This window comes from Lissotriton vulgaris, chromosome 7, assembly GCF_964263255.1.
Source record: "Lissotriton vulgaris chromosome 7, aLisVul1.2, whole genome shotgun sequence".
Taxonomy (NCBI): Eukaryota; Metazoa; Chordata; class Amphibia; order Caudata; family Salamandridae; genus Lissotriton; species Lissotriton vulgaris.
Window position 1 is genome coordinate 896071251 of NC_141695.1, and position 21855 is coordinate 896093105.

Here is a 21855-nt window from a genome sequence, read left to right on the forward strand (position 1 = left end):
GGTCCTGGTGGACGAGGTGCTTTAACCCCTTCCAGGCTCATGACGAGCTGGGCTCGTCATGCAGTAGCCTCCTCGCACGCTGATGCCGAGCCCAGCTCGTCATGAAGCATGGGATTTTGAAAATCTCAGCACAGCAGGGGAATATGCTGAGCAGCCATGGGGTTAACAGTATGGGAGGCTATATGGTGCGCCAGATGTACTGGTAAGTGTTTCAGAGTGACAGTTTGAGAGTGCTCACAATGCTCACATGATATTGCTACGCAGTAATATGTGCCTGCATGTGCAATTTAATGTTCCTGCATCCTCATTCTTGATGTACCATGCTCCCTACATGGCCTAGTAAATATTGCACTTGACTATTTGTGGAGGATGGCAACGTGGACATTTCTACAGCCCTTCTCCAACAAGTAAAATACAAACGTAGGTGTGAGACTGGGTGAAGTAAATAAGTCATACACTGCCTGGCATGCTGACTCCATGTCGATGGGGTGTGTAGTCTTATTTCTACAGCGCCTTGAGACCCTTCCGGGTGTGTAGTGCGCTATACAAATGACGTGATTGATTGATTGATTGAACCATGGCTGCATTGAAGGATGGGTGGGACATGCAGTGTTTTTGCACCCATACTGTCACACTGCTGGTTTGCACAGTTGAAGTCAGAAAAAACATTGCCTGGGCTATGTGATGACATAGTCCACGAGCCTGTCACATGCTCAATTGTGACATTGCAAAGGTATGTCGCCCAGAGGGTAAGGAAGAATGGGTGTACAGGTTTCATATTGCCCCCATGGATATGTGTGCATTATGTACAAGAGTACAATGCCTGAGTGTTATACCTTTGGTGGTAATTCACCTATAACGCATCAGAAAAATGTAAATTTATGATATCAGCCATCCATTGTTTTCATTATGTGTACTGACTGATTATGTGTAGGCACTGTTCGCCCTCTCATATTGTACATGCATGTGAATGTTCTGATGCTCCACACTTAACCTCAGTGTGAGTCTCCCTGAGCTGCACAGAAATTGCCCAATTTGGCAAGGACCCATCAGCAAATGGAAAGAGTGAAACATATGTGTTGTCTGACACCCTATTTCTCAATGAGCTATCTTAGGCCTGAGGATCGCACAAGACAGGACTACACCTTGTTAGAAGAGTGTGAGAATGTAAGATCATGGCCCTAAATGTGACCTCCATGACACAGGTAGCCAATCATTGGCCAAGGACATTAAAGTGTGTGTAGTGTTGGACACAGTGAGTCGGCCTCCTACACATCATTACAAATGTATTGTATGCCTTGCTCACTCACATACTGCATCACAGATGAGGGTCTTCTTCACATTGGTGTCTGTGCTGGCACTCTGCATTTGTATGAGATGCCCATGTACTGTGTCCATCCACATACATGTATACATTTATATGATAGTATTTGATGCAAGTATACTATGTGTCATGCTGTATGGCCTCTGCTCAATATTTATGTCTTGGTGTGCTCTGTTTTTTCATGCTCCTGTACTGACACACAGTGGTACATGAAACAGTGTCACTGAAACTTCCTCTTCTTGTCTCCCATGCCTGCAGCTTAAAGTCCACCAGCGTAAGGCCATATGGAGGGTCATAGCACGCAAGGTGCAGGCTCTGGGTGTCTCCAACTGAAGGCACACACACTGTCACAAGAGGTGGGATGACATCTGTCGGCTGAGAAAAAACGTGGCAGAGATGACGCTGGGGGTGCTTCCTCGGACTGGCAGGTTGGCGTGCAGGAGCATGACACCACTAATAGCCCACATCTTGGCAGTGACACAGCCCAAGCTGGATGGACGTTTGAGGGCCCATCAGCAGCAAGGTGTGAGTGAGTATTCTGTGAATGGTGACTTTGGGTATGAGTGACTGCATGTATCCCAACCCTGAGCCAGTGCAGTGCTCTGTGATGTTACTAGTGTGATGCAATGGCTTTTAAGTGGCCTCTGAATTGAGTGCAGCTGTCATGCATTTTCCCTACATGTAGTTTCTCATGTGTTTAATACAATGACCCTTGACATCGCAAGATGAGACGTGGCCTTCTGACATCTGCTGCATTATGCGTGTCATAGACATCACCTGGCAGTGAACAGCAGGGTGCATCATATTAGTGTGCTTTTGTAAATGTGTTCTGTGCACAACTTGGACATTGTGAGAACTACACATCTGACACCAATGTGCAACAGTTGCTGTGCTTCAAAGCACAACATGGTGGATAGCAGTAGCTTATGGCCATTGCAAAAGGATATTTGGGAGTCAGTATCTGTGTTGTTCCCTTAAAGTGACTCCATATGTGACAGGGACAACATGTTGAGATGTATATCTATCTCACCTACAGGCACCTATGTATGCTGACAGAGATTAGTTTGTTAGGTTACAAGTAGGCATGGACCAGCTATTTGGCTGTGTCAACGTCACATGGGTCATTCATGTAAACTATGCATGTTTCCATGCATCTTCTCAGGATTGCATAAAGGTTGCACTTGCAGACTGCACATGGTGGTGGGCGACAAGGGGGTATCCTTTTATAGTTTTGTTCTTTGCTTGCATATGATATTTGTGAGTATGGCACTATACTGAACCTTCATCTCTCTCTATTGCAGCTTCTACTGAGGGCATGGAACGACAGGGGACGAATACCAGTGGTGAAGCTTCTGGCACGACTGCTACCGATGAGCTCACTGACACTGATGTGACCAGCGCCTCGGAGGGGGACAGGAGTGACTTGGATGAATCACGCCCGGAAACACCAACCTCAACATCATCTGACTCAAGCGGTGACTCCTCGATGTTGGCAGGCACAGGGAGTTCAAAATCTGCCTAATCTTCCACCCCACAATGTCCAGTGCCCACCCTCCCTTCTGCTACAACTAGTGCTGTCCATGCTCACAGCCTTGGAAAGGTTGGAGTATCCTTCCCCCCAGGCACCGCTGCCCCTGCCCCTGTCTCCCCTGCTGCCCTCAGTGTGGAGGTGGTGGACCTTTTGCACCAACTGTGTTTGGTCAGGCTACTGCCCTGAATACCTTCCAGGATCATGACAAGATGTTGGCACAGGTAGTTGCCTTCATGGAGGGCCGCCATTCTGATGTGGGTGGGCTACACAGAACTATCCAGTCTTTGTCCTCCACAGTGACGGCAGCCATTCAGCTGTCACATGCTCCCAGTCCAGCTCCAGTCCCTTCAGCAACCACCCTGCCAGTGGCATCACCTGACGAGAGTGCCCACACACCACAACCCTCAGGCGCCAAGTCCTCTACACACAGCACACTCCAAGCAGCCCAGAGCACAGACACAATTCCCAAAACACCAAACAGGCACACAGGAGCGCAAAGGCAAAAGCCCTTCACGTGACAGTCAGGGGCATCAGGCCAAGAAGCAGGCCTCAACCTCATATTCATCCAAATCACCCCCATCCAAGCGCACGCCCATCCCCACATCTGCTCTCAAAGACAAACAAAAAGTTGCCCTGTCTGCCATGAACCTGGTGCCTGCAAAGACTCAGCACAAACACTTCTCTAAGGCAGAATCACCCTCAACGTAATCTTCCACCCACACCCCTGTGAAGCTGGGACAGGAGAGCAAAGTGGGGAGGTTCACCTGGGCAACAGGGGATGGAGGGGAAAAGGTAAGGACACCCCAAGCATACAACCAGATTCAGCAAATACCCACAGGGAGAGCCACCTGGACCTGATACACCTTTGGTGGAGAATGAAGCTGTTGTGCCCACCCCACTTCCCACTCCTGCCAAGACAATTGTTGGCTATTGAATCTCCAAGAAGATGAGACCCAGCCCTCAACATTCACCCTCACACACTGTGTCTCACGGCAGCATATTTCTGCGTACCCGTGCCACCAGGCCGCCCAGTCCAAGCTCAGGCTCCCACAGCCACTTATGCCTCTGACTCAGCTGGTCCTCTCCCTCCCAGGTCCAGTCCTACAACTGGCCCGACAATTAGCCATCTCCCAGTTCAACTGACAGCCAAATCTGAGGCAAAGTCCCCCTCCCAACTCCATCTCTCCCACAGAGGTGCCTGGACTGCCCATTTGTATCACCGTAGCTGGGGTAATTCCCATGGCAGTGGGTGGTGTTACCCATTCCCTGAGCAGTCTCTCATGCACACATGTGCACACTGGAACTATGGACTGGCCAAAGGCCTTGCTGTTTGTCACTTTGGAAGCCCATTCCCTGTGCAGTTTCTCATGCACACAATTGGACACATGTCATGTTAGGATGCAATACCACAACAGAGGTGAATTCTATCCACAGGATTACCTGCGAGGTGGCCAGGGTCCATCATATCTATATGTGTGATCTTTCTTGATGTGTGAACAGCAGTGTTGATATGTAGTCATCTTGTGTAGGCCTGTCTTCATACAGTTGAATATGTGAACTTGAGTAGTCATACAGTGTGAATGGGCTGTCATTGTCATTAGTGTTGACGTGTGTGTGCCCCTGCAATGCCAACTACACACATGCATGATCCAGGTAATGAGTGCCTGTTTGTTTAAATTATCAGCAATGTGCTTCAGATAGTTACGCGACCCCCAGCTTTGAGCATGAGTATATATTAACACAAGATGCATGGAACACTGGGCTTGTACAATATTGTCGTTTCATAGACAATATATTTTTAATATGGTCCAAAGATTCTTTGGAACTTGAGAGGCTGATATCCCAACTCAATGCCAAAAATCCAAGGATTCAATTCACTTATTCTGTAAACATGACCCAAGTCAACTATCCAGATGTAAAAATCCCAAAAGATTCATCTTCTAAGAGGTTGATCACTGACATTTATACTAAATCCACTGATCAGAACAGCACCTTATTGTTCACGAGTTTTCATCCGAAAAGTTTGATCACTAACCTGCCATATTCCCATTTTTTAAGAATCAAGAGGATATGTGCTAACGAAGAAATCTTTGAAAATCAACTTCAGATACATCGCACTAGATTTGAACAAAGAGGATACGCGCCAGAAATTTTAGACCAAAGTATTGACAGGCTGGCAATCAGAGATCGTCAATCATTGTTAGCTGCTAAGCCAAAAGAGCAGAAGAAAGGGTTCACATTTGTATCTAAGTATTCGACTGTATCAAGCAAGATAAAAAATATTATCCTTAACCGATGAGAGCTGTTGCAGAATGATGATGATTTCAAGGGAATATTTGCAGAGAAACCCATATTTGCATACACGAGAGGAAGAAATCTCATGGACATTGTGAGAACACCGAGTAAATGTAACGAAGTCACGACATACACGGGAACTGTAAAATGCCAAAATTGTATCCACTGCAATAATATAATTACAGGGAACACAATAGTGCATCCGACTTCAGGCAAAAAAATACCATTGAAACATTCAGGAGATTGTAACACCATGAACTTAATTTACTGTTTGAAGTGTCCATGTGGGAAAATGTACATAGGCAAGACAGAACGCAAACTGAAAATAAGACGTACAGAACATAAAAGTAATATCCGTACTAAGAGCAAAGCCACACCTATTGCTAACCACTGGATGGAATTTAATCATAATATTGCACAACTAAGAGCACAGATCATAGAGGATGTGCAAAGAAAAGAGGGAGTAGACAACAGTTCAAAATTACTGCAGAGGGAGGCTTTTTGGATCGAATATCTCTGCACACTGATACCACTAGGCCTTAGGCATCGACAATCACTAGGCACTTTATCATTCTACAATTGATGAGGATCCAGTATTATGAAAACATAGGTCTTCGCAGGTAGATTCATACATTGGGTAAAGTGCATCACCACAATTTGTCAGTTTTTTTTCAGTTTTTTTCAATAAATTGCCGGTTTTGTGCTAGAATTTCAGAAATGCATTATACAAGCATTAATAACAACGTCTAGGATGGTGAAATCAATGTTATAATGAATGTGCATGATATGTCATGAACAGCTAACTGCTAATGAACTGTCTACGATGCACAGTATTGATTTAGACATGAAAGCAGGAGTGTCTCACCATATATGGATGATAAATATTTGGATCATGTGATGCTTAAAGCACAGTATTGCACTTACCAGTTTCTGATTGTAGGCATTTTTGGGTGTTTATTCATTTACTATGTGTAATAATATTCCCCTACGACGATGGGACAGTCTACAGTGGGTACCGTGTTCAATCGATCATTAGTTTTGGTCGATTGACTTGATAGCCACACATATGCCTCATCTTTGAGGAGGTATTGACATTCATTCACAGTAGACTGTACGGTCATGAGGATCAATTAGACATACATTACATATCTGGTTGCCGTGTATTGTTCATACACTAGTGAACCTAACGAGCAAGATTGTCTTGTACAGGGGTGAGCCAGGAGTAGGTTCAGTTCACGATGTCACTTCAAGTGCATGGTACATTGTATCATTTGATGATATGTTAAGGATTCGTAGGATGTTCATTTGCTCGGCAGGGTTGTAGTTTTCGGAGACTGCCCGTATGGTTTACGAAATTTCGCGAGTCCAGTGACGATGTAACGTTGAATCTTTGCGCAGATTACGAGCTGCGCTTACATGGCAAGCTGCGTACGGACATTGAGATCTTTGAATATATTGGTTTACACGAATCTGTAAGCTGTGAGATTTAAGACTACAGCGCCCATGAAGCACTGAGAACTCTTGTACGGGGAGAGACTAATGGAACTCTTTTTTTGGTGGTATGGTATCCTTCCTCGCTGAATTAGTTGGAATACGGGATCAGAGTCGACGTGGATGTGACTATGCTCGAAAGGGCCTGATTTAGGTAGGTTTTTTCCTTATGAGTAATACTTTTTAGTGCTAGCGTTGTGAACTTAGAGAGAATAAAGAGCTAAAATATGTTATTACTTTTTTCCTCGCAGCATTAGCTCGAAGAACCATACTCAAAACAGTCTCCAGTAGCAGGGATTAGAATTAGAGGTACGCGATTACTCATACATTTTTTACGAGCTAGCCCAGTTTTAGTCTGTTTGAAGTTTATGAGAATTCAACATATCAGTGTTATTTCCGGTGTGCTTACAGTTGCGTGAAAGGACTTTTGACCCTTTAACTGCTTATTTACTTTTATGCAGTATAACGTCTAAGAAATCCGCGCACACAAGTGAGCAGGGAACCTTTATGTCATACAGATAATTAGAGATACGCCATTAGATCTTTAGAACTAGGCAGCCTCACTAGCGTTGTATGGCATTTACGAGCTGTGACGGCAGGAGTGACGTTTCCTTCTTGTTCATAGTTTCGAGCAGAAGTTGTTGAACCTGACTTCGATTCTGAATCTGTATTTATGAACTGACATACACTGATTGATCTTCGAAGCCACTATTGCATGTGACGACAGGTCAGTGACAGTTTATCTGTGTGTTGCTGTTTCTTTATGTATTTTTTCCAAAACATCAGTTACTTTAGGTATTTAAAAGCACCTTTAAGGTTGAGCAGTCAGATCGTCATTATGCCAGTTGAGAACTAGTGTTTTCCTCCAGATAGAATACGACTTAGTGATGGTGATTATACTTACTAATTATTTATGAGCTTGTGATATATGGGCGATAACACCACCTCCATCAGTGTGTAAAGACCATGTTTGCTGGATGCTCCACTGGACAAGCACAATCGGTTTTGTGATGATGAAAAGATGGCCATTTGACGATGTTGTTTCTATGGGCGAAAATAAATGGTTGTTTTATTGATCTTTCAGAGCAGTTTTCGGTAGACTGCCAATTGATATTAAAGACAGGCTACTCTTATAGCCTAGATCTAGGATCCCTTGAACACAGGTACTCACTATTCATCAATGATATACATAGCATGTTATTTTGTATTTGGTCAGTATTATATAATATGAGACACTGTGCCACGCATTATGTCATACCTCAGAATTTTAATAATTGACGCAAAGGCAATACCTTAATTGCTAACGTATAAGCATAAGCACAAGGTACGACCTGTAAGTCAAAAAATCATATTGACTATATCCCCCATAGTCTATATATTATTTGTGAGAATTGTTTATGGCAGTCATTTATTGATGTTTTTGTATTGTTATAGGATCTTGCCCCTGACGAAGGGAATCTTAATTCCCGAAATGCATTGGGCGGCGCTTCACCACAGTTTGTTGATCCAAGGATTAGATTGAACTACAACAAGTGGCGTGTGTTATGATTTATGTATATAGGAACAAGATTATTGTTAACTAGCAGCCCGTCCCAACGTTGTCCGGGTATGAATTGCTACCGGCCAGTAGTATATTGTTTTGTAGGATTTCGTTTTGATAGCATTTCTTATCTGTGACAGGCCTCTGAAAAGCTCTGATTCACAGTGCACTGCTGATGCACTTAAGAGTGCGCGTTCAGTAGTGTGTGAACTCGAGTTTCCCTACTTGCAATATTATATAGCGCAAACTCGACAACATGGCATGAGCACAATTTACATTACAGAAGAACACATTCATTTGTGGTAGGCACGGGGAGACAAAGCGATTTGCCTGGAATCACAGGATGTTGAGCTGATGTCGAGATTCGAACGTAGCTCCCCAGCTCTGAAGCTCTAAAGTTCGCAATTCTAGAACTTGTGGCGGGAGGTGTGTCATAAAAGTGTATGTCGGTGCTGGCCATCAATGAGGGAGACCTGTGCATTTTTCAAATGGGTGGTGAAAAAATATGAGTGTTTTGCTGGAGATGTGGGCCGCCGTGCCACCAATGTACTTACCGGGGAGGGTAAACACCCATTATTCCGCAACTTTCTTTCTGCATTACAAATGTACCATGACTCCGCAATGCCATTATAACGCATGGCATTACATTTTATATGCTTTTACCACGCATACATTTACAACGAAATTCGTTGTAAATGCACGAATTGTAAAAGTATGTTTTTTAAAAAAATGTTTGGATAAGGTAAGTATGGGTATAGGGGTACATGTTTTGGGGGTACTGAGGTATATATTTTGGGGGGTTTGGGTATTTTAAGGGTTCAGATATAGTTTTGGGTTTTGGGGTACAGGGGTATTTTTAGGGTTCAGGGCTAGGTTTGGGTTTTGGGTTATAGGGGTATTTTTAGGGTTCAGGGGTAGGTTTGGGTTTTGGGGTACAGGGGTATTTTAAGGGTTCAGGGCTAGGTTTGGGATTTGGGGTACAGGGGTATTTTTAGGGTTCAGGGCTAGGTTTGGGTTTTGGGGAACAGGGGTATTTTAGGGTTCAGGGGTAGGTTTGGGGGGTAGAGGGTTATTTTTAGGGTTCAGGGCTAGGTTTGGGTTTTGTGGTATAGGGGTATTTTAATGGTTCAGGGGTAGGTTTGGGTTTTGGGGTACCAGGGTATTTTTAGGGTTCAGGGCTAGGTTTGGGTTTTGGAGTACAGGGGTATTTTAGGGTCCAGGGGTAGGTTTGGGTTTTGGGGTACAGTGGTATTTTTAGGGTTCAGGGCTAGGTTTGGGTTTTGGGGTACAGGGATATTTTAGGGTTCAGGGGTAGGTTTGGAGTTTGGGGTACAGTGGTATTTTTAGGGTTCAGGTTTTGGGGTACAGGGGTATTTTTAGGCTTCAGGGGTATGTTTGGGTTTTGAGGTACAGGGGTATTTATAGGATTCAGGGCTAGAATTGGGTTTTAGGGTACAGGGGTATTTTTAGGGTTTAGGGATAGGTTTGGGTTTTAGGGTACAGGGTATATTTATAGGGTTAAGGTGGGTTAGTGTTTAAGGGTGTTGGGGTATTTTAAGGAGTAAGGGTGGGTTATGATTATGAAGTGCAGGGGTATTTAAAAGGAGCAGGGTGGTATTAGCACACGATATGCGACATGGCATGAAGGGCGGAACGTACCACACGCCCCCAGCGTTTGTCACGCCCCCAGCACACACTCACAGCACAACGCAGACACGCCCACAAGGGACTACTTTGCTGGCACAGTTCTTTTACCTTTTAAATGTATATGGTGGGCGTCTGCATAGCCTATGTCCTTCTGCTGCAACTGCCCTTTCCAACGCAGTATTGGGTGTTGTAATTGGTGCTGTGGTTCCTGAGATTACCCGCCTCAAAGGCTTGGGCTCGCTCTTTATTATATTAGTATGGATTAGTATGGATAATATCTTATCATGATGTTGAATGTATAGAGATACATATATTGCTAAAGGGTAAAAACTGTAATGTTAGCAGACATTGCATAACAAGAAGTACATGCATATTGAACAAGGTTTTTTTTTTTAAAATACTAACAAATAATATGAATGTATAAATAAGAGTTTGTGTATTCATTTTTAAGTTTTTGAATACCACTATTGAAAATAATTTTTTCAGGGAACAGTGCACACTGCGTGTAGACCACCGTCTACATCCTTTGCATAGTCTTCAGATTGTGGGCACATGTAGGAGTTTTAGGTTGGTTACTGTGCAGTGTGTTGGTGTGTCCTTGCACTCCTGGGGGACACCTACTTGTTGTCGCTGCTAGCTGTGAGTATGCAGAGTGTGTGACTGCCAAGTCTGTGTTGTGTTTTGTTGATCAGCCATGTGTCTTGTTTCTGTTTGTGCTCACTGTGCAGACCTGCTAAGCCGCACTGACATTATTTGTGAGATTTCTCATGCATTGCAGTCACTTGACCCATTTTTGGCTCCAGTATGGTATGTCATATGTGGAATCATACCATCCCCTATATGTGCTTCTGCTGCCTACACATTGTGAGTTACTCCTCTATGTGTTTGTGAACTTAGACTTCTCATCTGTCCACTACTGATGTACACACCACTTAAATTTCATGTCTTCCACCCCATGGCTTGCCAGCATGTGAGCCTCCCCACCACTTCATAGTGTGACACTATGCTGTGCGAGGATGATCTCTGTACAGGACCAATGTGCCACTCAGGACAGCTTCACACTTAATTTTATGGTATTTTCTTCTACTGGTTTGCAGTCATGGTTGCTCATGTGCAGTGCATATGTTTGCTCATCACAGTCCTCTATTCATCATTGTTTGCATCTGGGTTTCCCTGAGATGTGCATCTGTGGGTGAAGACTAAGGTGTATCTATGTTTGCTGAGGTACTGATACCCTTCCTGAGTGTGATGTTATCTTTGTGCTGTGATGATTTGTGTTGTGGGAGGACATGGTGTGGCTCTCAGATATGTGTGCTACTGGTTTTGTAGCTGTGCATGCAGTGCTGTCAGTGTATGTTGCCTTGTACTTGCTTGGTGTGCATTCCCTGATGTCAGGGGAGTTTGCTATGTGATGGATTGGTATGTGCCTCTGTTGTTGTGTTCTTGTGGATGTATGTAGTGTTTGGCCTTTGTTGGCTCTTTCTGCGACAGGTGCAATATGTGTGTTGTTCGGTTTGCATGACATTGTGTGTGAGTAATTTGTGCATTGTGATACATTCATATGTGTGTTGCATATGTAGTGTACATTTCTTGTGTGTATGTCACATGCAGCAATGTGGTTTCATGTTCATGAACTAGTTTTGAGTTCACAATAATGGTTTGTCCTCCTATTTTGGGCCTGTCACTTGTGCATGTGCATGCTTGTGGAACACTATGACACTATGATCACTTGATGACCGGTGTGGTGTGTATGTGTGTCTGTAGTAGTCTCGCCCACCGTGCGAGTGGGCTCTATTAGCCTTTGTTTCATGCTGCCCGTTGGCTCTGTGACGTCACTGTGACAGTTAGGCCGGACAGTTGGGTGCCGGCCATTTTACGCTGATCCGGCTTGCATGCCGGGCTTACATGTGGGAACTTAATAAAGCTTTTATTTTAAATCTGCTTTTGCCTTCACATTATTACACTCGATTTTGGCGACAAGGTATCCGAGTTCCCACAAAGAACCCACGACAAAAAGGAGTTTGTCACTACGACATGAAGAAGTGCTGGCTGTAAAGAAAAGTAAGGTTCTACCTGTGCTGGCTCGAAGCACACAGTCGAGAGCTGTGTCCTGTCGTCGGAGGTTTCTGGCAGGGCGTTGTGGTGTTGGGGAAGAAGCAGCGAAGAACCAGAGGTGAGGCGATTAAGCTGACGCAACCTGACTGGTGAGGAATTGGCACGTCCCGGCTTCGCCCCCGGCAGTCCTCGTATAGCACCACCCCCTGCCTGCCTGAAGTGGAAACAATTAGGCATTTCTTATAGGGAAAGGAGGCGCATTTCAAAGTTTCCATCGGAAAGGGGATATAAGGAAAAAAGCGTCTGAAGTAAAAAAGGTATTTTAGAATTCTCTCTTCTCAATGAAGAAACAACGCTTGTGACAGAATTTTGTGGTGTTATTTTTAGACTATTCAGCGTAAAACGACTGTGTGCAGATTTACACAGTGGCACGCACACTTGCTGCAAGGAAAATAAAAAATTAGAGCTTGACAGCTGGAATGGGATTTATATAATGGGGACGAAACGGTATTAATGTGTTTTTGGGCGTAACAATTTGAAAGAAATAAGAGGGTTACCTTTACAATCGTACTCTTCCACACTTACCAGATTAATAATACTTATAGTAAGTTCTCTTTTGAATACTGGTAACCGCTTCACATTATGCAGTCTGTCCACCCTCCACCACCTTTTCTTGACACTCCTGGAGAACAACCCGTGGCGTGGAGAAAATGGTTTGAAGCCTTTGAAAACTATTTAAGAGCAATAGGAGCGCACAGATTTACACCTGAAACAAAGATTTTTATTGCTTCACTCTCTAGGATTTGCAGGTCTAGACACCCTCAAGCATTTACCAGAGGTTGTTGATGAAGCAGGTGAGGAAACTGATGAATACCAAAGCACGATTAGAAAACTGAAAATAAGATATGATAAGCAACCAAGTGTTGTAGTGTTGAGGCACAAGTTTTTCAAAAGGGCGCAAAAGTTAGAGGAGGATGTAGACACGTACATCACGGCTCTAAGGAAAATGGTTGCTGAATGCGAATTTGAGAATTTCAGTGAGCAGTTGGTTCGTGACCAATTCATAAATAAATGTCTTGACAAAACCATCTGACAAAAATTATTCTCTTTAGAAAATCCGTCACTTGATGAGTCTATTCGTATAGCTAAGCGCATAGAAACTTCTCAGACTTCTATTTAAGAACTGGAAAGTAAAAACACTGAAATGGTTACCCCAGTACGCCTCATGAATTACAAGAAAAAGAAGGATTTTCAACAGAATAATTTTTTCAAAAGAACTGACATCTGTTTCAGGTGTGGGTATCCTTCTGACACAAAAAATGGGAGACCATGTCCTGCTAGGAACGCTGTATGTCGCAACTGTGGCAAGATTGGTCACTTTGACAAAGTGTGTCAGACTTATAAAAAAAAACAATGTTCGTGTAGGTTGTGTGAAAGACTCAAGCGATAGCGACAATGAGGATACCCTGAGTGAATTAAAAGACATGGTGCTTGTTGCGAACGATGGAGGTGTGAAGAGTGGAGATCCTAATGACTGTGTGGATCCATATGTGGTTATTGAGGTTGGTGACCAAAATTTGAGACTTCTAGTGGACTCAGGTGCACGGATCACCATGATTACAGAGTCACTTTTCAGGGAAAAATGGGGGAAAGACCCCTACAACCACCAAATTGCGAGCCTGTATCCTATGAAGGGCGCAAAATAGAGCTTCTAGGGTATTTTGAGGATGTAATGGTTTTCAAGAACAGCCATATACATGGAAAAATATACGTGGCTGTCCACGGCCGAACATTTTAGGATGGTTCCATCAAGGCTTGTTTAGCATGATGTTATGCCCAGGTGTAAGTGAACAGGTATTGGCAATCCGTGATCTCACAAATGTTGAAGAACTGCTCAACAAATACCCTAAAGTATTTTCAGGAGAGTTAGGACGAATTAAAGAGTTCAGACACAAAATAGAGGTAAGAGAGGATGCCGTGCCCGTCAAACATAAGATCAGAAGCATACCCTTCAGTATTAGAGAGGACCATACATAAAAGAGGGTAATTGAACCCATTGAGTCCTCTGACTGGTCTTCGTCCTTAGTAGTCGCACAGAAAAAAAATAATGAACTGAGAATATGCATTGACTTGCGCAGCCTAAATAAGGTGATTTGGGTCGATTCGCACTCCTTACCCAATATAACAGAAATAATGGGGGTGGTAGCAGGGGCCAAAGTTTTCACTAAACTGAACCTGGCCTTTGCGTACCACCAGATTGAACTTGATAAAGAGTCATGCCACTACACTGCATTCAACTCTCCCTCTGGGATGTTCCAATTCTGTCGCTTGCCATTTTGCCTGGCTTCGGCAGCTTCTGTCTTCCAAAGGGTTATGGTCAACTTACTTAAAGGCATAAAAAACGTAGCTATATTTCACGATGATGTCCTTTTATTTGCTAAGGATCAAAATGAACATGATGTGGTTCTTGACAAGATTCTCTCCATTTTTCAGAGTATGGTCTGGTTCTTAAACGTGACAAATGTGTGTTTTCAAAAGACAAGGTGGAATATCTGGGTCACACCTTCTCAAGTGCGGGGTCGTACCCAAGCCTAGTCTTGTCCAGGCCATTTTGGAAACTTCCGCTCCAAAAGACAAAGCAGGAGTTAAATCTCTGCTTGGTTTGACTCAGTTTTATGCACACTTTATTCAAGACTACGCCACCAAAGTACGTCCTATTTCGAGATTGTTGAAGGATAAAAGTGAATTTGTATGGGACAATTACTGTAAACAAGTTTTACTTGGCGCAAAGAACAACTGAGCACAATCAAAGCTTTGAAACCGTTTGTGTCTGACGTACCGGCACATTGACTGTGGATGCTAGTAGCTATGGATTAGTGGTAGTTTTGACACAGGAAGTTGGACATCAGGAACATACCATTGGGTTTGCATCCAGGGTACTAAGAGAGGCAGAAACACATTATTCAGTCATTGAAAAAGAACTTCTTGCATGTTGGTGGGGCATTGAAAAATTCAAGAATTATCTTTGGGGACGGAAATTCACATTACAAACTGACCATAAACCTTTGGTAGCTATTTTAGGAAATACCAACAATCAAAATGCTACACCTCGAATAGCCCCTCTTGCATCGAAGCTTTTACAATTCAACTTTGAGGTAACACACATCGCTGGGGGCAAAAATGTAAGAGCGGATGCTCTGTCACGCTTGCCTCCAACCACCAGTCATGCCATTCAATGTGATGATGACATTGATTATTATGAGAAAGAGGATTGTATTATAGCCAGTGTGGAATTAAAGAATGTATGTTCGGTGGGGCAAGAAAGTTGAAGCGCAGCTATGGCCAATGATGAAGTGTTAAAAGATGTGAAGAAGGACATAATCTAGGGGTGGCCCACGGAAAGGAATGTGAATGTGGCCTTAAACCTTTCATAAAAATATGTGAAGAGCTTTCTGTAGAGGATGGACTAGTGTTCAGGCTAGATAAATTAATACCTCCCGAAAGCGTTAGACCCAGCTTACTTGAAAAAGCTCACGAAGGACACTTGGGAGCCACTCTTACCAAACGTAGGGTTAGAGAATACTTTTGGTGGCCCCAGCTGGATAAGGACATTGATGCTATGGTGCAGGAGGGTACCATTTGCCCTAGCAGCGATAAGTCTCCGCTCATCTAATCCCCCTCTCACTCCAATACCTCTCCCTGAAGCTCCGTGGGAGAAATTGGGTATTGATGTTTTAGGGCCTTTTCATTCTCTACCTCATCAGTGTCTTTGCCATTGTAATGATGGGTTATTACTCTAAGTGGCCTGAGGTTAAGTTTGTATCCAAAGTGGACTCAAAGAAGATTCTTGACTTCATGAAAGAAGTCTTCATGAGAGAGGGCTTTCCCTTATCTATCGTTTCCGACAACGGGGTGCAGTTTGTGTCTGCTGACGTGGAAGAGTGTCTTAAAGAATCTGCTATTACCCATCTGAGAAGCTCTCTTTACCATACACAAACCAATGGTTTGGTCGAGAGGCTCAATAGAGTAATTGGTGATTGTGTCAAATGGGCCATAGAACACAACAACAAAGCTGTTCCCCCGACTGTAAGAACAATTTTGTGGTTCTACAGGACCACGCCTCATTCATCTACGGGAGTATCTCCCTTTGAACTTCTGAGAGGCAGAAAGCTATGTACAGAGTTTAGACCTGCATGGATGTCTAAATGGTTTAGATCCAACACTACTTCACAAGAACTAGATGAAGGGTCAGATGCAAGGTTGAAAAGGTCCAGTCCAAGCAAAAAGAATACTTTGACGACAGGAAGCGAGTCACTAGCAGGGAGATTGCTGTAGGCGACTGTGTGAAAATAAAGAAACAGGGTTTTGTAAGAAAAGGAGAATCTAAGTTCAGTAAACCTGCGGTTGTCGACAAAGTGTGTGGCAGTGCGGTTTGTGTTAATGGACGCAAATTGTGGAATTTGAACAAAGTTGTAAAAGTTAAAGATGTAGTGGATTGTATGCACAATTCTACTGAGGTATGTGATGTGTCACACAACTCTGTTTCTAGAGATCGCAGTGTTCATGATTCATGCCATTCACACTCGGTGTTGAGGAGGAGCACAAGAGTGGTCAGGATTCCGGTAAGGTACCGGCGTTAGTCCCTTTTCTACTATCTCTTCTTACTTTCCTTCTTCCTTGTTTACCTTCCTCCTCTTCTCTCCTTCTGCCTTCCTTCTTCCCTTCTCCTTTCTTCTCCCTTTTCCGCATTGTTTTCCCTTTTCTTTGAGGAAAGGAGATATATGTAGTAGTCTCGCCCACCGCGCGCACCGTACGCGTGGGGTCTATTAGCCTTTGTCTCGTGCTGCCCGTTGGCTCTGGGACGTCACTGTGACAGTTACGTCGGACAGTTGGGTGCCGGCCATTTTACGCTGATCTGGCTTGCATGCCGGGCTTACATGTGGGAACTCAATAAAGCTTTTATTTTAAATCTACTTTTGCCTTTGAGTTGTTAGTGTGTTAGCTGATTTGTCCCCTTGACCCCAGTTATTGTTCATGATTTTTTTTTGATGATGTAATTCTTATTTGTATTGGGGTTTGGTGTCTGTGCATTTGTCTAGAGTGACAATGTTGTGTATTCCTGTTCTGTCTAGGGTCACATTGCCTTTCCACTGTTTAGCTGCACATGGCTGAGCTTGTTGGACTTCTGTGGATGCTGTTTGTGAGATTTGTGTTTAGCTATTTGTTTTGTGTCAGCATTGGTTTAGGCATCCCTGAGTGGGAGTCTGAAATTTGTGGATGCACCACAGGGTGTGTGATTGGTTTTCAGTGAACTCACAGAATTGAAATTGAATTGAAAGAAAATTTATAACGCGCAAACAATAACCCGAAGGCATCAAGGCGCCTAACAAAACAGATCATAAATGTAAACAATACACCACTACATATACGCCTGCGCAAAGAGATGAGTTTTCAGAGCCCTTCTAAATGCCTGAAGAGTGGGAAGGGATCTTATTTCCAGCGGGAGGGCATTCCACCATTTGGGCGCCAAGGTGGAAAAGGCCCTACCACCCCATTTCGCTCTCCTGAAACGGGGGATAGATAGGAGGAGTCTGCCAGAGGAATGCAAATCCCTAGAAGGGGTGTAGCGGGACAGGATGGATCCTACACCGGTGAAGCTGTTGTTGTCTAAGGCCCTATATGTCATACATAGGGCCTTGAAATGAATGCGGTCCTCCACCGGAAGCCAATGCAACAGCTTTCTAGCTGCTGTGGCTGAGGTGCGTCTAGGAAGATCTAGGACAAATCTGGCAGCGGCATTCTGGACTACCTGCAAGCGCTGCAGTAGGCTCTTATTCATTCCCGCATACGGCGCATTGCAGTAGTCCAGCCTAGAGCAAATGAGAGCGACAGCAAGCTGTTTCCTTGCCTGCAGGGATAGGTAATGCCTGATCCTCCTCAGAACATGAATAATGCCCCAGCAGGTGGAGATGGTTCTGCTGACCTGTTTACCCATGCTGAGGGCAGGATCAATCATAACCCCGAGATTTTTTGCAGATGAGGTAGGGGTGGGGCAGGCTCCTAAAGAGTCTGGCCACCAACAGGATGACCATACGTCATCTTTCCCTCCAGACACCATTACCTCCGTCTTCTCTCCATTCAGTTTTAGCGAATTGAGGATCATCCATTGGCCGACTGCCTCCATGCAAGATCTAAAATTGGAGGCAGTCGAGACGCTAGACTGAGCGAGAGACAAGGATCTGGGTGTCATCCGCATAGGAAACTATCTCCATCCCATAAGATCTAATAAGCCTGGCAAGTGGGGGTCACCTAGATGTTAAATGGGGTCGGGCTAAGAGCCGACCCCTGGGGGACCCCACATTGCACAGGAAGGGATGGAGATAGGTACTCCCCCAACTTCACTCTTTGCACTCGATGGTTGAGGAAAGAAGTGAGTAAATCTAGGCTGCACCTTGCACCCCAATCTCCCTCAGCCGAGATGTTAATACTGAGGGAGAGAGGGTATCAAAGGCCGCCGTTTGATCCAAAAGGATCAGAAGGGTGGTCTGGCCCTCATCAGCACGAGTGCGGATGTTGTCCAACACTACGGTGAGGGCCGACTCAGTGCTGTGTTCCCTCCTGAAACCATGTTGAGAGGAGTCAAGACAGGCCGAGCTCTCTACAGAAGCAGCAAGATGCGTGTTAAGATGCGCTTCTAACATCTTTGCTGGAGCAGGCAGTAATGAAATAGGCCGGAAGTTCTTTAAAACCGACGGATCAAGGGAGGACTTTTTTAAAAGAGGTTTTACCACCGCGCTTTTCCACTGAGTGGGAAAAAGGCCATCTCTCATGACTCTGTTCATGATATCGACCAGAGGGGGCAGGAGAGTTTCCCTACACTGTTTGAGGATCCTGAGAGGGCACACATCTATAAAAAAGTAGGAGGCTTGTATATATAAAAAATATGAGGTTTATTTTAAGATAGAATGAAAGGAGCACAGCACGTCTGTTAGGCAGTATGTCCAGGGTATAATACAGTTGAAGCAGAATCTGGAACCCAGCATGTAAGATGGAGGCACGCATCATACATTCTAGGCTCCAGCAACAATTACATAAGACATAGTGAAGAAAATCAAGCATAGGAAATGCAAGAATGTAACACATCTTATCCCTACAAAAGAAAATTAACACAGGTACCTACTAGGCATTCTTTTGGGTCTAACATCAGTTTTAACCCTAGATGCAATGGACAAATCTTTATGAGTGGAACTTTGAGGAGACACATTAACATGCACTCGTGATGGAAGTGAGTTAGGAGAACTAAGAGAACTGGCCGAATTAGAGGAATTAGGACATCTGGCCACCCTACGAACATTCCAAACTCTTCCATCTTGTGTGGCAACACTGTTTTTGAATACTTTGACCACTTTAATGGGAGGAAAGAATTTAGAAAATCCTTTAACCAGAAATCCAGGTTTTTTCACTCTCACCCATTCCCCTACAACAAAATCATGAAGTTGGACATTCATTTTTTAATCAAACAAAACTTTCACACACTGCTGTTTATCTTCAACACGTTTAGCAACACTCTCAATATCAATTTTAGAATCATTCTTGTTTAACTTCTTAACCCACCAGGGACAAATGACAGAAGTGGGTTCCCTACCTTTCAGAAGTTTGAAAGGACTCACACCTGTGACAGAGTGAGGTGTGATGCGATAGACCCATAGTCTTTTCCTGACAACATCCAACCAACAGTCGTCAGAGGAACTTATACCACTAATGCAATCTTTAAGAACGCAATTAAAACGCTCCACTTGACCATTCTCCCTAGGCTCATATAATGAGACAGTATGATGCTTAATACCACAGCTGTCAAGAAACAGTTCAACCTCAGAGGAAATTAGCTGTGTGCCATTATATGTGACAAAGGTCTCTGGAAAACCTTCCCTAGCAAAGATCTCTTTCAAGAAAAGCAAAATAACCTGAGAAGAAACATTACTAACAAACTTTACTTCAGGCCATTTTGAATGGTAATCTACCAAAACTAAAGCAAACCGAGCATTTAAAGGCAAATGTTTAAAAGGGCCGGAGATGTCAAAAGCCACTTTCTGCCAAGGAAACTTAGGCCAAGCTACAGGTTTAAGAGGAGCAGAAGACAAATGAAGCATTTTATCGCTACTAATACACTGTGAACATTCCCTTACCATTCTATCAACCATTTTATCAATGCCAGGCCACCAGAAATTTTCTCTAATCAACCGTTTCATAGACGACATACCCATATGACCTTGGTGAGCTAACAACAAAATCTTCTCTTGTAAAGAGGCAGGAGGAATTAACTTACCAGTCTTGAACAGAAAACCACCAAACTCTTCAATTTCAGAAGCAACCTGAGAAAAAGAAGCTAACTCAGAAGAAGTGGACTTACTATTGGGCCATCCAACTTTTACATAGTCCAAGATTTGTTGACATACAGAATCTTTTCCCATTTCCTTAAACCATTCTTCTTCAGTCAAAGTTAAGAACTCCTGAGATATACAATCTTTAATGGAAGCAACAACATCCACATCCAGGTCAATGGTAGAAACCTTATCAACACTACAAGGTAACCTGGAGAGAAAGTCTGCCGTGACATTGCTCTTTCCTGGCACATACACAATCTCAAAATCATATTCCTGAAGACGTGAAGACAAACGAGCAATCCTTGCAGTCAAGTTCCAACCACCCCCAGGAGACAAAATCCCTACTAACGGTTTGTGGTCTGTTCTCAAAGTAAATCTGTTTCCCCACACATAATTTCTAAAATGTTCCACAGCCCAAATACAGGCTAGCAACTCTTTTTCGATAACTGAGTATCTTCTTTCGGTGGGGAATAAAGTTCTAGAAGCAAAAGCTACGCACCACTCATCCTTACCAGCACTCTGACTCAAAACACCTCCAATGCCATATAGACTCGCATCCACAGTGACAACGCATTTCTTATTAATACAGAATGATTTAAGTGTAGGAGCATTAACAATCTCATTTTTAATCTGCTTGAAAGCCAAATCTTGCTTGTCTGTCCAAACAAATTTGGCAGAAGACCTAGTCAATTCTCTTAAGGGTTCCATCTTGTTAGCAAAATTCTGAATGAATTTGCTATAGTATTCGCATAACCCAGCAAATGAGAGCAACTTTTCTTTATTGTCCGGGGCTGGTGCTTTCACAATAGCATCTACAAGATTTTTTTTGGTACTACTCCTTCTCCAGAAAGAGTGTGTCCCAAATATTCAACAGAGTTACAGAAAAATTTACACTTGCTGGCTTTAATAGTCAAACCAAATTGTTCTAAATTAGAACAGACTTCTTTAAGATGAGAGTGGTGTTCACAGTTATTTTTAGAAAACACAAGAATATTGTCTTGAAAACACTTGACGAATGTTAGGTCTTTAAAAATGTGGTACATTGCCCTTTGAAACACTGAAGCAGCTGAAGCCAGAACAAATGGCATTCTCTTGAACTGAAATAACCCATGAGGGGTGATGAATGCTGTAAAATGTTTAGAGTCTTCAGTGAGTTCGATCTGGTGATATGCAGATCTAAGGTCTAACGTTGAAAATACACTAGCACCATCTAACATACATAGCATTTCATTAATATTTGGAAGTGGGTGACAATCAGTAACCAAACACTTATTAAGTGCCCTCAAGTCTACACATAGCCTAATACTTTTGTCAGGTTTAACCCCTCCCCTGCTGATGACGGAACCGCTCCGTCATCAGCTACAGTTGAGCTGTGCTGATGACGGAGCGGTTCCGTCATGGCCCGGCCGCCGCGCCTGCGCGGCGCTGATTTCGCGCCTGCGCGGCAGTCTTAATGAGCGGGGCGGGTCATGACGGAACCGCTCCGTCACCAGCACAGCTCAACTGTAGCTGGTGACGGAGCGGTTCTGTCACCAGCATGCGGCGGCCGCGCGGCCGCCCCGCCTCTTTAGCGCTGCGGCGGAATAGC

General features: G+C 43.8%; 1 long non-coding RNA gene across 1 annotated transcript in view; it reads left to right on the forward strand.

Moving 5' to 3' along the window:
* The first annotated feature begins 6744 nt into the window (after positions 1-6744).
* The window catches only part of LOC147702653 (uncharacterized), a 64701-nt gene continuing 49590 nt past the window's right edge, over positions 6745-21855 (forward strand). Inside the window, exons 1-2 of the long non-coding RNA XR_015297239.1 lie at positions 6745-6795; positions 7267-7368. This is a non-coding gene — a long non-coding RNA (uncharacterized LOC147702653). The remainder of the gene's footprint in view (positions 6796-7266; positions 7369-21855) is intronic.